The sequence below is a fragment of the Balearica regulorum genome, chromosome 2 (assembly GCF_011004875.1).
Source record: "Balearica regulorum gibbericeps isolate bBalReg1 chromosome 2, bBalReg1.pri, whole genome shotgun sequence".
In the NCBI taxonomy this organism is placed as follows: Eukaryota; Metazoa; Chordata; class Aves; order Gruiformes; family Gruidae; genus Balearica; species Balearica regulorum.
The window spans coordinates 133,980,137-133,996,566 of record NC_046185.1 but is presented as its reverse complement, the minus strand read 5'-3'; positions in this window follow the sequence as shown (position 1 = coordinate 133,996,566).

Here is a 16,430-nt window from a genome sequence, read left to right as displayed (position 1 = left end):
GTAGCGGCTGCTGGGTAGAAGTGGGGCATTAACGGTGTTCAGAGACAGAGTAACAGGCTTGTCTTTTGGCTTTACTTTGTGTCAGGGTTTTTTTGGTGGTTAATGTAGCATTTGGAGAATCACATAAACTTCCATCCCAGAAATGAAGTTATTGCCAAAGCAAAAATTCCTATATTTACATATAAATATCCCCATTCAGCATGACTGAATACCTTTCTCATTTATAATGAAATGGCAACATCCACAATAATCAAATTCTAAGACACAGATGTTAGATTAAACTGACTGTACATATCTTTGGATGCAAATCCAATCTTTCAGAAATTCTACCTGATCCAAATGAATAATGCTTACTAAACCTATTCTGAATTATGACCAGATTCCTAGATAAGATTACTTGCCAGCTGAAGAATTTGTTAGACCTTTACAATAAAAAAATAAGACTGCTGGCTCCTTCTGTCTCATTCAAGGATGTAGTAGGTCTATTTTTAGTATGTCATCTAGCTTTAGATCAAAGACCAAAGGCTTGGATTTTCATAGTGACCTAGAGCAGTCAATGAACATTGTGGTCTTCTATTATTTGTGACCAAACCACAATCTGGTCATTTGAAACCTGTCACCTACTTAACACTTCAAATGCTGGAAAGAATGAGAATGATATTTTAAAATTTTGACAGGTCATGTAAACACAATTAAAAATATCTGCTTCTCCCTTTATTCTCACTTTATTCCAGCTTTCATAAGAAATATGATGGGTTCCAAACTAGATGTAGCCCTGTCCCAGGTTAGATTTTCTTGTTATGCTAATTTAAAGCTCATTTCAGAGAAAACTGTATCATCCCTTGTCAGGAGAGGATTTAAAATATTAAATCATATTGTTTTAAGCAAACCCTTAATTTTATTTGCATTTTAAAATGCATTTCTGAACACAGATACTTTTCTGAGGAGAGAGCTGTATTGTTTATTTACATAACTCTACTTCCCCCCCCTTTTTTTTTCAGAAACATAACTTATTATCTACTCCAAGATTAAAAGCATTCTAAACCATATAAACTGTGAGAAATAACTATCTTGTTGATTTTCAGAAAGTCTACAATACTCCATCTAATGTATTCAATGAATTATTTATTTCTTAAAGAGATACAATAAATCTTTACCTACTGTATTTGATGATTTTCATAGTAGGAATAATAAGTAACATGATTTGAGTGTGATTGGAACCAGGTACTGGGAGGGGGGAAGGGAGGTCAATTTAGACTATTTATCAAGCATGTTGGAAGAGAGTGAATCTGTAAATTGACTGGACATTGCTACTCAAAATTTCCAGGTGAAGAAAAAGCAGATATATTTTTGTTGAAATTAGAGAGCAGGAATGACTCAAATACTTGTATTTTGAAGGAGCAGCTTAGGTGCAAAAGCACAATAGTGATGTTCAGTGCCATTGTTCTCCGTTACATTGGAGTGAATCCAAAGTAATTCCATTGATTTCAGTGGACTTTCATTGGGCTGAGAATAGAATCTGACTCTATGTTAGCCGGGGGTGGGGGGAGTGACAAGAATATAAATAACCCCAGATAAGTATTTGAAACACAAATACTCTGCAAGATGGTTTCTGTCCTTTAAGGCTGATCATATACCACATGAGAAAAGTTCTGAATAAATCCTCTCCCATTTAGTTCGTACAGTTAAAAAAAAAAACCAAACCAACAGTGTTGGTTGGGGGGTTATTTTTGATGCTGTTATATATTGTTAATGTCATGTCCTGAAGCATCCATCAGAGGATCTCAAGAGTATGCTGTCCCACAGCAGACCTTGAATCAGCCAAAAGTTTTAGGTTAGTCTCTATTTTTCTTGACAGTAAGGGGAGTTGGTGAGTCCTCTGTCACACTGCTGTGTGTCTGCGCAATGGCTAACAGAGCTGAATAAACAGGAGCATGAACACCGAGCCTCTTTATGTTAGTGTTTTCCAAGATATTCAGTGGAATATTGCAGAACATTTATGTGCAATATAGGCATCTCAGAGTTTTACAATCTCCTTCCCTTCCCTTCCCTTCCCTTCCCTTCCCTTCCCTTCCCTTCCCTTCCCTTCCCTTCCCTTCCCTTCCCTTCCCCTTCCCATAGACACTGTAATTTTTTTGTGTATTAACATTTTAAATGGATGGAGATGCTAGTTCAAGCAGAGCTTCAGTTTTTAATATAATACCTTCTTCCTCTTGCCTGCTTCTGCAGGAAGGTGTGTTTTTCAAGGATTACCTGCAGTGGGATCTTGCTCCAGTAGAATCAGCAGCAAAGCATAAACTGGTAGCAGCTCTCTCTGTGTTTATCTGTATGCATCATCTATTCGCCTCTGAGGCTTCAAGGATATGCTCAGACTTACAGTCTTTAAATCACCTTGAGGTCTGGTTCTTCCAGATCACTGGTACTATATAAACATATATTATCAATATTTAGTAATCAAAATACCTGATCTTCAGAATATGCTGTTAAATAGCAAACACACTGACTTCAGTAATTTCAGCTTATACACTTTCCTACCTAAATATGCCCTCTGTAAGAAGCGATTCCAAACATCTGGTTGCAAAAATGACTTAGTAATTTGCATCTGTTGACTGGATTGCAGATTCTGCTTTCATTTTCAGGAATACTTACCTTAATATTCCTGTTAGTCAATGACTTTTGACTGGTAATAAGACACAGTGCTAGCATACCTAAATAGATGAATTCTTGTTTCACTTTTTTTCTTTAAAGCATTTTGATCTTTCTCTTCTCTTTTGCATGAGAATTTTGTGTAACCACCTAGTTAATACTTGTACTGCTGCTACTCTGGTAAGCTCTTCTCTAACAGCACAAATGAACTCAGCATAAATGTAATTCTAAACTTTGGCTCACATAACTCAATAAATCCAAACCTTTATCTACCAGCCATACATTTAGGTTCATTATGTACAGAAGAGTAAAGCTAGTAATAGCATTGACATGGCAAAACAAATAACATGCCAATCTATTGGAAGTTCCCCTCAAATATAGCTAAATAGATACTGATGCCATGAAACCAGCTTATTTCAGGACTGAATTTGACCACCGCAGATGCAGGTATGCACACTTGGGTGGCAGGACGTATGTGCTGCACCTCTTTACCAGCCATGATGGGGAGGGGGAGTTCTCCATTAACGAGATCTCTGGCAAATCATTGCTTGTTTCTCTGGGTTAGGAGTAGACGGGACCATTCTGGATGCAAATGTTCCTCACCAGTTCCCTCAGTCTGGAGTAAAGAATTGGTGGCTAGGGAGACCCCATAGGAAGGGTAAAAGGGTCAAAGTAAACTGCCACTTACCTGCCTGTGACCTGTAGGCAGCCTCTTTACAGGAAGCATTTGCGAGAAGATGGGGCAAAATAAAGAAGCATTTGGAAGAAGATGGGATTTTGAATCTGTAATCTCAGCCAAATCAATTGGAAGACTTGGGCAAAGCCAAAGATCACAAATTCTGTCCCAAAAGAGCTCTTGTCTCTGTGACAAGAAACCTGTTCCTATAGCCTCACAGCTATCACATCCAGCATTTATCAAAGATCCTTAAATTTGTCATGGGATACAGAATGTATTTGCAGTTTGAAAAGAAAGAGAAAAAGCCCCCTCTTATTTAAAAGTAGCTTATTCAGATGACATACAGCTTAACTGTGAGTCTCTTGCCTTTATTAAACTGGAGTTTACAGGGAATCATGCTGAAATAAACCTTCCAAGTTTTCTATCTCATTGCTTGCTTTTTTGGCTTAATTCTCCATCTTGATTTGTCAAATATGGTATACGTTAGGGACCAGGAGTCCTACTTTGTTCAATGTATAGAAAATCTAACAACATTAGTTCTGCCCCAGTTTTGTAGCCAACTGTGTTTTCTCATGGCAGCAAGGAAATGTTTTCCAACTTAACATCAGGTGATTGAACTTGGCAGTATCTGTTAAATCAGCCTTCAAGCTTCATGCTGTTCTTTTTAAATTAAAACTTTTACATATTTATTCCTGGCTTTACTGTACTGTGCCGGGCTGCTAAATTACCAGTAAAAGATTTCTTTAGTAATACTTAAAAGAAACTCTCTCTAAGTCAGCTTCACATACATTTTTCTCTGAGATTAAATTATCTTCTTTGATATTAGAGAGGTACCTGAGATTTGGCTATCACTAATAAATAGCATCTGCACATCAACATTGCTATAGGAATGTTGTGTCCCATTAAGTTATTAACTTTTTAAAGGGATGATGGAAAATTGGAGCAGGTTCAGAAGAAAGCTGCAGGAATGATTGGAGGCTTGGAAAGCACTCCTTACAGTGACAGCCTGAAGGAACTTAATCTACTTAGTTTATTTAAAAGGTAAAGAAGCAACTTGACTGTAGTCTATAACCCTCTGCATAGCAAGGTATTAGCTGAGGCAAGAAGATTCTTTCTAAAAAAAAAAGCCAGATATAACTTGATTCAATGGCAGAAGTCAAAGTCAGCAATTTGCAAACTGGAAACTTTTGAGGAGGGAGAGCAATTAACCAGTGGAAAAGACTGCCAAAGGATGCATTCAATTTTATGTACGTTAAATCAAACCTGCATGTTTTTCTGAAGGTACACTGCAGTTCTACCTCAAGCTGTGGCTTGAGGCAGAAATTGTTGGGAGAACTCCTGTAGTGTGCGTTATGCAGGAGGGCAGAGTATGCAATCGTAACTGTCTTGGCTGAGAATCTGTGATTCATGTTCAAGTGTAAGCACGAGGCATTCTTTCAGCAGTGTCTCTAGATTTATATTAAGTGCTGTCCAGGTCATTACAATCCTTTAAAAAAGAATAACAGGTCTCTAGTTATTCACAGACTGCCCTTTTTCAGCATATAGAATACAGAATCGAATTACCACTACTTTTTCTTGTTGGGAGTGGTAAGCTTTAAACAGAACTGATAGAGGAACTGTGAGAAAAAAACACCAACAAACCAGCATACCACAGCTTCCTCAGTGCCTTCCAGCAACTACAGGAACATCTTTTTCTTGGTGCATTTAGGGCAGCTTCAGTAGAGAAAAGGCAACTGAGAATGGAAGTCTGTAGGAAGAGACCATCATCCTTTTCCCCAGACCTGGCTTCCTTAACCCAGCATGCAGTTTAAGCTCTTAGTCATGACTCACTCCAGACTGTGTGACCTAGCTACATGTGGGATTGCCAGAACTTCAGATTTTCATCTTGTATGAAAGACTTGTGCCAGCCCCAAACCAATACACCACAGATAAGTTTTTAATTTCCTAGAGATATAGTGAATTCTGGAAGCAGAAATCTGAGCTGCTGCCAGACCAAGCAAAGCAGTTAACTAAGCAAACAGTGCTTAGATCTATGCTTGGAGGGTATGACTGTGCTGAAGACTGCATTTTGGAGGTGTGATTGGATTGCCAGCTCTGCTACCTCTGCCCCATGTTTCAGTCTTCAGTGCAGACATACCTTGAGAAATGAGTAGTGGAAATGGTAAAGCAACTTTTGTGCAGATTATTTGGTCCTTTGCAATACACTTCAATGCTTATAGCCAAGTTATAAACTGATTTTTTTAAATCATGGATGTACTACATGAGGTCAGTCTAAAGCTCGGACAACAAAAATATTTTGTTCACATTTACAACACCAACTACCTTTCTTATGAAGGGATTTCTCTGGTACTACCTCATATTACATTCCTTTGGTGTGTTAACTTCACCTACTTGCTAATGGGTAGCTCAGAGCACTTCCTGAGCACCTAATGGGTGTGCGTCAGAGCTGTTGTGACTGCCTAGGGCTTTCCAGGCCCTGTTGAGCTACAGTCCATTTTGTGGTAAAGACCTGTTGAGATATCCTTCTTAGCAACACCAAAGTATTTGATCTGTTGGCATCAATCACCAGTAGTAACTGTCACCTCATAGGTGTCTCACTGGTTCAATGACAAAAAATTATTGTTTGGTATTCTGGGCTGCGAGTTAGCATCAGTATGGCTGGTGATTTAATACGATTTGAGGAGTCTGAGCTGGAATTCAGTCTGTTTGTGTCCCACTTGAATCAAGACAAGTACTTGATAACCTGTACATGTTCCAAGCATCAATCCTGTCAACCTGTTTCCAGTGCTGCCTTACCCTGTAGGTTTGGCCTTTGATGAGAAGCAGGATCTTTTTACTTTTCCTTCTTACCAAAGGATTTTTACATTCCCTCTGCAAATGAACCAGCTTGCACAAATGGGAATTCTCCAAGACAGCATTTTAGCCCAACAATTATGATCTTTGGAGGTTTTGGAAACCTTCCCTTACCCTACCTTCATACATGCAGTTTTGGAATATCTGTTCCTAAATGATGTGCTTTTGTTGACCCTGTTCAGCCCGTTCCTGGTTTCTCTTTCCATCTCTGCTCTTAGCCTGTGCATAGTCTTTATAGAGTCATTCGTTGTCTCTGGTTTGCTTCCTACCTGTTCCCTGTTTTGTTTGTACATTTGTACAGCACCTGGCGCAACCAGACTCAAACACAAATAATAATGTGCTCGCAGAGGGAGAATAAGAGCTTCATTTCTCACCAGTGGCACACCGTAAGTCTCTGGGATCTCAGAGGGATTAGAACAGCTAGGTTTCGTCTTTTGTCTGTTACCATGATCCTGCAATCAGTCCATCAACCATAAAGAGGTTTTAATTAAATCATATCTATATTTTGCCTTCTGTGAGGAATTTTGCCTTGATGGTGAAATTTAAGAGGAGTTTCTGAAAGTCCCAGGCCATGCCGATCCTGTCTGGGAGATGAGGACAGAGAGAACTATCCTGTTCAGATGAGGACAAGAGAACTATGGACACTGTGGGATGTTCAGGGTGTTACTGTTCTGCCATGTCATTTTGTTGAGGACAATTGCTCCTAAATCTCCTACAGCAGCCAACACCAGTTCAGTTTAGCTGGTGCTGTTGCAGATATGTTGCTACTGGTACTATCAACAGTGCTTTTCACTAGTACCAGTACAGTCTTGGGAAAGTGTAGAATGCATTTTTTCTCATTAAGATTAGTTAGGTTTTGTAGAAAAGAAAACACAGAAAAAATTTTCAAAAGCAAATGATGCCTAAGTAGAGGGGAGCTGTAGTTTACTTCTTCCTGTAATTGTAGTCCATAGCCATAATGAAGATTTTTGTGAATTAATAGTAGCAAATTTCTCAGTCACTTGTGATCCAGATTTGTTCTGTCATTGTCATTAGTGGCAACAAATAGAACTACCTTTTAAATGAACATAGTGGGAAAGGACTTGTTTGTAGAGCTCTGTTAGAACAGCTTGCCTAGGAAAGGCACTGAATCTATATTTATCTTCAGTTTTGTCCCTTTCAACATTCACCTGGACTAATAACCTCCAGGTACACTGAATGAGTGGATCTACTAACTTTTTCTTCTGTGGTGCCTTTGAGGCAGACAGATTCACCCCAGGGAGAAGTGAACCTCTATTTTTAGAGAAGAAAAGCACCCAAAGGTGTCTACAGAAACCACTGAAGTTGAGATTTCTCCATCTTTGCCAATCCTTCGGGCTCTAAGTATAGCAGAAAGGCTAAAGAAGCATGTAATCTTGTCAAATGTCTCATGCATAATGAGCTACCTTAAGGACATATTGTCATGCCTTTCCTTGAATTCTTGTCTTTTGTTGTGTTGTTTCCCAAACAGAAGGTTACTTGAAGCTCTCAATATGTTACTTAATGTGTTGTTAATTATTTTATTTTTTAAAAACCTTTGTCTTGGTGTATTTCTATCTAAGGATCATGCAAACCTTTACATATTTCCATATTTTCAGCATATTTTATGCAAATAGTTGTTAAAAATGAAAATTCTAATTTCAAATGAAGAAAATTCATGACATGCATCTTGTGTTGCAGTTTAATCACTGTATACCCAGGAAAGTATTGACAGTTGTCCCGTGGAAGCTATTAAAGTTCCTGTCCAAGGTTAAATGAAATTGCAGTTTATCAGAGCAGCATTGAGAAAATAAGGGAATCTGTTCATGGCCCTTGATTAATGCCAAGCATGATCAACACAAGGGGGTTCATTAAGCTATACATCATGTGGGTAATTTAACATGTCATTGTGCCTGCTGTCTGCTTTAACTCTCTGCATAACCCAGTGTTCTGAACTTGTATCAGCCCTGCACCTGAAGTGGTGTCTCCCGGACTTTGTCATGCTTGGGTTGGCTCAACATTTGCAATTACACCAGTCCTTTTTTTATGATCGTTCTGGTTTTTTAAAGGACATTTACAATTTCCACAGCTGCAGTTTTCTGTCTTGTCTAAATATACTTTTAATCTGGTAATGTTTATGTGAGAGGTGCAAGGAATGTGTCCTTCATTGTCTAGATTTTCCCTGATTTTTTACGTGTTTCTACCTTTTAGGCAGTGGGTTTGAACAAGGCAGTTAGAATGAAAGGAATTAGGTCCTGATCTTGGGAGAGAATCGCAATTCCCAGTGAAGGACTCCGTACAAGATCAAGCCTGACAGCTTTCCATGTAACTGTTAACTCTGAAGGACAGAGTAGATGAGGCTTTCTACAAACAGCTAGCAGAAATCTCCTGATTACAGGCCCTCATCCTCCTGGGGGATTTCAGCCACCCAGACAACTGCTGGGAAGGAGGGTTGATTTAGATTAGATATTAGAAAGAAATTCTTTACTGTTAGAGTGATGAGGCACTGGAACAGGTTGTCCAGAGAAGCTGTGGATGTCCCATCCCTGGAAGTGTTTAGGACCAGGTTGGACGAGGCTTTGGGCAATGTGGTCTAGTGGAGGGTGTCCCTGCCGGCAGCAGCGGGGGTTGGAACTAGATGATCTTTGAGGTCCCTTCCAACCCAAACCATTCTATGATTGTATGATTCTATAAGTGTAGAGTCCGGCACTTGTAACCTCAGGTATCAGTACAGGTGGGGAGAGCCAGCCCAGCTGAAAAGTTCCTGAGGATCACAGCGGACACCAGTCTGAGTATGAGCCAACAGTGTGCTCTCATTGCAAATGAGATAAATCCTATACTGGGTCATATTGCAAGGACTGAAGCCAGTAGATCAAGGGAGGTTATTATCCCCTTATGCTGGATGCTGATGAGGCTGTACTGGGAATATTTGTATCCTTGGGTTCATCAGTTCTGAGGGGATGTGTAGAAACTGGAGAGGGCCCAGTAGGGGGTTAGGAAGGGCAGGGACCTAGACCACTTGTCTTTCAAGGAGAGGTTGAGGAAGTTGGTCTTATATAGTCTGGAAAAGAGGAGGCAAAGGAGCAATATAACAGCATCCTACAACTACTTGGAGGAGATCTGTAGAAATGATGGAGCCAAGCTCAGTTTTGGCAACTGGTTATAAAAAGATGCAATGACCTAATACCCCACTATACTATAACTGAAATTGAGGAATGTCCAACTGTGCACCTGGATGCATGCCCAGGCTATGCCCAAGACAACGTTGGGATGGAAATGCCATAGAACACGCTGTCCCTCTCCCTCTGTTTCCTCCCTATATTCATCCTTAGGCCCATCCTCCCTGATCTCCACGGGAGAGAAATCTGGATACAAGGCTGGGAATGCAACTACAGCATGTGGTTAATCAGCGGTCAGGATTGTGGGTCAAATAACGATATTCCTAAGTTTTTAAGGACCCTTCGCTCTGCTCCGAAGCATCCAACAGTGGTAGCACTCGTAGGGTACAGTGGTGGTGAGACTGTGCATGCAATACCTGTCCAATAAAGACCTTTAATATTCCCCTTCACTGGTAAAGCTGTGATAGTACTACCAGTAGCTTAAGGTACAGCATGGACTAGCTCTGAGCATTTTTGAAATTTATCTTGATCCTGATGATTTTCAAAAAGATCTGCAACACATTTTCATTAGCTGATGATTTTCAGTACCTAGTTATTTGCTGTGCCATTGCTTACATTAGCTCTGGGAATCTACACAAGGCAAAGGATACTGCATTTATTTTTCCAAGTGTAACAAAGCTGTCAAATAGAGGAATCATAGGAAGAAGTGATTTACAGGAGGAACATTACAAATCCAAGTAGCAGAATTCAGGTTATATAATATGTTCTATTCGAGCTATTGGAATGATTTTCCATTCTTCTCCTATTCACTTGTTTTCATATCGTTCTACTGGTATTAGCTGAGGTGGTTGTGTCTAGGAAGGACTGACTGTGCCAGAACTTTCACAGCATTCTCATTTAATAAGAACTTTATCTTAGCTATATAATTCTTTTGCAGAATTTAGATTTACTACCTACACCTGAAAAAAATAACTAATTTCTTTTAATATAGGGACTGAGTATTAAATAAGTAAGATAGATGTTACAGTCTAAAGCCAGATTGTAAAGGTGTAAATTGGTTATAGTAAATAGCACAGAATGGTTGTTTAATATAATGGTAGTTATTGTAGCACTCCATCTAACAAGTTGGCCTTCAGCTGCAACTATCTTGTCTCCTGCTGCAGTGTGAATACCTTTTACCTTGAAATCTAAAATAGTTTTCAAATATTCATAGTTCCATGGTGGAATACATTTTAAAAGATACTGTATTGTCTTCTGCTACCATTCATTATCACAGGTTTGTTTACAAGACAATAATTAATTATACTTCTGGGATGCTCAAGAGTCTAACATAAATCAAAGCAGACTTGATAAGAAGCGATGAAAGTCTCACATAATTAAGCAGGGCACTAGAGACCAATTGTTTATAGAATGATTTTGCTGGGGCTAATTGACACTAATTATTTAATCTGATTTTCTTCTTCCCAGTAATGCTTCTACCAAATCACTGTTCTCAGCTGATGGCACAAGCATATTTGACTTTATCAAGGTGTTCTTGCAGTATCAATACAAAGGATTTTCAGTTATTACCTTCACTAGACTTTTTCTTTTCTTTTTTTTTTTTTTTTTTCCTTTTTTTTTCTGTAGCAATGCAAGAGATAAGGATGGAAAATAATGATCATTAAGTTTTGGTAATAATTTCCTAACTACATGGAGTATTGAAGTGTTGTAAAAGCTAAGCAAGGTAATGACTTAGTTGATGATAAAAGTTAATTCTACAGTAGAAGCAGCCTTAGGAAAACAAACATAAAATGTATTTGCAGACCAACTGACAGTTTAGCTCTCTTGATACAGCTCTTCAGCTACTACAAAAATTTTAATAACAAATTTATTTCTAGGTAATAGCAGTAACATTTTCCTGATGCTTAACTGTCTCGTGTTGATAAGTATCAACATGTGGTACAAGAAACTGTTAGTGGAATTCTTTAATTTCTTGCAATGAACTGAATTCAAGGCCCAGAGATATTACTGAATCTTTTGTGCTATTTTACTGGATCACCACTTACATACTGGAGCAGAGCATCATCATGTCATACAGTTTTGCCATGTCCTGTATGCACACAGAAATGGCAGCAAAACACAGATGCAACCAAGTTAAATAGGCTAATGCTAACACACTATTACGTTATTTCCAGACATACCATTTATTTTACAGACGTAACATTACTTGGTCAGTAATATACTTGGAAAGATGTTTGTATGTATTTTTAGCCTGTTTTCTTAAGTTAATCAGGCTAATGTGATACATCTACCAGGATGCCCAGAGACTTCCTTCACCAAAGTTTTATCTCATTGATCAATTTGAAATGGATATAATGAAGGAAGAGATGGCTCAATTACATGAATTTTCAGTGAAATTTGTGAAAATAGGTGTTTGTGTAGTGGAAAAAGACATGTATTAGAGTCCCCACAGAGAAAATGGCTTCAGTATAGGTTCATATTATTAAATGACAGGGAATCCGTGTGGGATGCAGCCTAAGAAACTAATGTTTCTTATGCAGTATTGAAGTAATTATCATAGCAAAGTTTTTGGTCTATGGTTTGCAAGCATTTGATTTCAAGCAGATAAGTGTGTTTCTTCTCTTTGGTGTTTGAAGTTAAAACTGATGAGAATTATCAGCATGTAACTGTGTAATACTCTGGGCCAGAGGGCTACCATGGTATATACATAACCCTCCCAACTGCAGCGCATCCAATTCACATGGATATTTAAAGCTGCTTTTCTTCTGTCTCTGGAGCTACACACCCACCTTTTTTCTTCACCCATAAAAATATTTCAAAATGTCTTTTTAAAATAATTGTTTCATTTTCAAAATTCCAAGTATAATCTTGTCCTCAAGACCCTGTGTCTTGCTCTGTTCCTACCTATCTTCCTAGATCAGGAATTAGCTTTGCATCCTAACACCAGTAATTCAGATATCTTGATTATGATTGCTACCATTATTATTGTGACAGCACAGAGAATATCCTCCCTCAATGGCCTCTGCTTTTTGCTTCTTCAAATTATTTTTCAGGCTCTACTTCTGACTACAGGAAGCATTTCAACAAGTGATACCGGGTCAAGGTTTGCAAAATAACCCACCCAACACTTCGCAGATTGAATACAACTTGACTAGGAGTATTTGAACACTGGTCACCTCTAGTAACTGCAGAAATAGTGGCTTATCCAGGGCATTGATATTAGAGCCAGTATATTACCTAGCCATGTCCTGACTAGGTCATTACAAATATCCATTATTAATCATTTTTTACTAAATTACTTCCTAAACAAAATCTTTATTTATTGTCAGGGTTTTCCTGTCTTGAGATCTGTACATAAGCATTCATATCCCACAAAACCTCTGCTCAATGTTACCACTGTGATTTTTAATGAAAATTTGTAAATGGCTTAGGATGCTTGGATAAAACCTGCTGTATAAAGATGTGTACATGCAACTAGGGGCAATAACAGGAAGTTGTTAGTAGCAATTATTAATAGTAAATTATACATTAATAAGGAAGTTACAACAGCTGGCTATTTTCTTACATCTTATAACAAGAAATCTGTTAAAGTGCTTGTTAACAGAAGTCTTACGTGAATAATGTTCTGCATGAGACAGAAATGCTGGTAAGTGATCAAAACACAAAAAACGAGACTTCACTTCTCTCAGGTGAGAGCTAAATATCTGTGTGTCTCTATATCTCTATATACACATGCATATCTTTTGCGAATTCTTTTCTCATATATAGTAAGCTACAAGAGCGCAACAGAAATCATTATTTTCTATCTCCTTGTTTTTTTTTATCTTGGTGCTGTTTTTAAACTAACTTAAATCAATTTCAATTGAGTTTGCTTGTATGCACCTTGTAGGGGAGATTTAATCAGTCTGTTATAAATTTACTTTTAACAGGCAAGGTAAAAGATGGTTTAGTGTTGGAATCTAATTATCTGTATATAAATGGATCTTGTATAGAGAGGCAATAGAACAGTATGGTTTTGAGGATATCTCAGAGCTGTGCTTCAAAATTGAGAGAAGGATATTGCATTTTAAATAATTACTTTCTAAATGGAGAAACTGAAGCTGTGAGGAAAAATATATGAAGATGTAAGCTATAATATGAAAATATGAGTAAGTAAGCATTTTAAGCTGAAAGTGAAGGAAGAACTTAGGGCTAAAAAGTGAAAAAAAACCAGTGAGAGTACTTAAATCTATAATTTGTTATTTCAGCTATGAGTATGATATAGACTAAGGATTTTTTAGATGATTTTCCAAAATAACCAGGTAAGCTCATATTTAGGCATTTAAAATAAATGTCCTGACTTTTCAAAAGCACTGTGCCATTATCTCCAGAAATCTGGAGAGGCAATCTGCTTACAAGGGTGTGTAGTGATAGGGCGAGGGGTAATGGCTTTAAACTGAAAGAAGGTAGATTTAGGAAGATTTAAAGATCTTCCTTTAGACCTAAGGAAGAATTTTTTTATTGTGAGGGTGGTGAGGCACTGGAACAGGTTGCCCAGAGAAGCTGTGGATGCCCCCTCCCTGGAAGTGTTTAAGGCCAGGTTGGATGGGGCTTTGGGCAACCAGGTCTCGTGAAGGGTGTCCCTGTCCATGGCAGGGGGGTTGGAACTAGATGATCTTTGAGGTCCCTTCCAACCCAAACCATTCTATGATCATCAGCCTAATCCTAAAACAAAGTGTTCTGTATTTGCTCAGCTTTTCAGTATATTCCCAGATGGGGGTCAAGGTGGTGGCTTTCACCTCTAAACCCCTAACTCGCTGGGGTGTCAGAGTGGATCTCTTCTTCCCTAGAACATGATGCTGCAGCTGAAGACAAGGACCGCAGCTTTCCAGGGACTGTAGCATGTCCTGGGAGAGGCACAGTCCGACCACAGCTTGCTTTGTATCTGAGCATAGGTGCATATGTGCTTCTCACCCACTTGCTAGGCTACTGAGGAAGGCATCTTTATGGACAGATTTTTATATCACCTGTTTTATGGGACAGGTCCCACAAGCACTAAAACCCAGTGGGAAAACAGAGAACATTTGGTTTGAACATTATATAAATGTTTATAACCACACAGTCAATGTATTGCACCTAGAATGCAAGGAATTGATTTTGTTTCAAACCACTGGAATTGAGTAACTAGGCCTTGCTCAGTCTAGGTGTTTCATAGATTTAAAATCCAGTATCACCCAGCAGCAGAGTTCTGTGTGTCCACAAATAGGGTCAACAACATGATTTAGACTCTGTTTAAAGCTGCTGTGGCGCGCACAACCAGCAGAGCTGGAATCTGACAGTCCTGCTAAGTTTCTCCTAGGAGTAACCTGGCAAATTAGATACACCAAAGGGAACTCGTAGACTTAGAGGTAGAGCAGGGATGAAATGCACCAGGGGTTGTTGGGTGCTTAACAGCACAATGGAAATGCTAGGCTCAGAGCCTTTCTCGGGTTGTTCCTGTATCTGCAAGATCAGGTTTAGAGGTTTTCAACTTAGGTGAGAAGTTTACCAGGCCAGAAACTCATCTGCTCTTGTTGCCTTTAAACAAAACTGTAGGTACTTTTCACTGATTATAATAGGCCTTACTGCATTGTTTTTGATAAATAACTATGGGGTTTGTGAACTTTTATGGTCTCTTGTCTTCTCATCTTCTTGGGAATTATGCCCCACTGTGTTAACCCACAATTTTTTTTTTTAAAGCAATGGTTTTGTCACAAGGATGCACAGGGGCACAAACATCTGCTGCTTAAAGGAGACGGGAAGCTTGCTGAAGAGAATGTGCACCATTCCCATCTTCACAAGTAAGTTCAGTTTATCCACAAAATAAAAATCATATCCCCACAAATACCAGCCTTAAGTACAAGTCACTCACTGACTCCAGTATCTGAATTGATTGAGAACTTTTTTGTCAGAAATTTTATGCTTCCTACAGCCATAGAGTTTGTTCTGCTCAAATATACCATCTCTGCTACATATATAATGAAGTATACATTGTGAGGAGTTTTTCAGTACAATCAGATTTCGGATGAAGGAGTTGTCAGAACTTTGCTCATGCTAATGTCAATAGGAATTTGTATCCTGTGCAGATTTTATGAAGAACAGCCTACCGCTGTATGCTACAGTGCCACAACTCCACCTCAGGATCAAGGATATAAGAGAATAATTTTTTTTTTCCTCTCTTACATTGAGCCTGGTAATCAATGAGAAGCAAAGCAGAATCAATTTTAATTGATCAGTTAGGTTTTTAAATAATTGGCATTCACTCCAGCCTCTTGACAAAACAACAACTGTTGTTTGGGGTTCAGCATTTTCCAGCTCTTTTTTCCAAGCACCTGTTGCAGCTGCTGTGATGCAGGAGATGCCCCCAGGGTACGCGTCACAGCTCCCCGCACACATCCCGGTGCTACAAATGAAGCTCAGACAGGTAGGAACAGTGCGATGCAGCACCAGGGCGTCTTTTAGGGGTGGTCTGCTCAGGGCAGGGCGGTGCTCAGACTCACCTTCAGATGCTCTAGGTTTTGTTCCTTTTATTTGCTCCTACTAATTCTAGCACTGTAATGAAGCCAGCCTAGCTGCAGCACCAGGCCTGGTATGAATCCAGGGCTCTAAAATACTGACAATGACCCTGTAGCTTATCTCACACAACTTGCATTTTGTAGAATCCTTCAGAGCACACTAAAGGGCTAACTAACAGCACCAGCAAGAGCAATGAGATTGTAACTGTAGAATATACCTTATTTATGTAAAAATATGGACCAGGTAGCGCTGGATATGGACCAAGTAGTACACACATATTCTATGAGGAGCAGAGGTGGTATTGATGGCCTCCACAAACCTCTCCTCAGGCTTTGTGGGGTGGATTTGAACACAGATGCAGCTGTCCCATTCCTGGCCCCTCTGTGCTTATAGTCACTATTGAGATGTTCATTCAGCATTGAATCAAGTCAAATTGCTGGTACTTTTTTTAAATAACATCTCATGTTAGGTGAGAGGAACAAGAAGAGTACCCACACGGGACCTGAAGTCTGCCACTGCACACCGTTGTTGCAAAGCTCAAATGCTCAATGGCTGCCTATTTACCCAAGAGTATGGAAAAACAAACCTGAAATATGTAATATTGG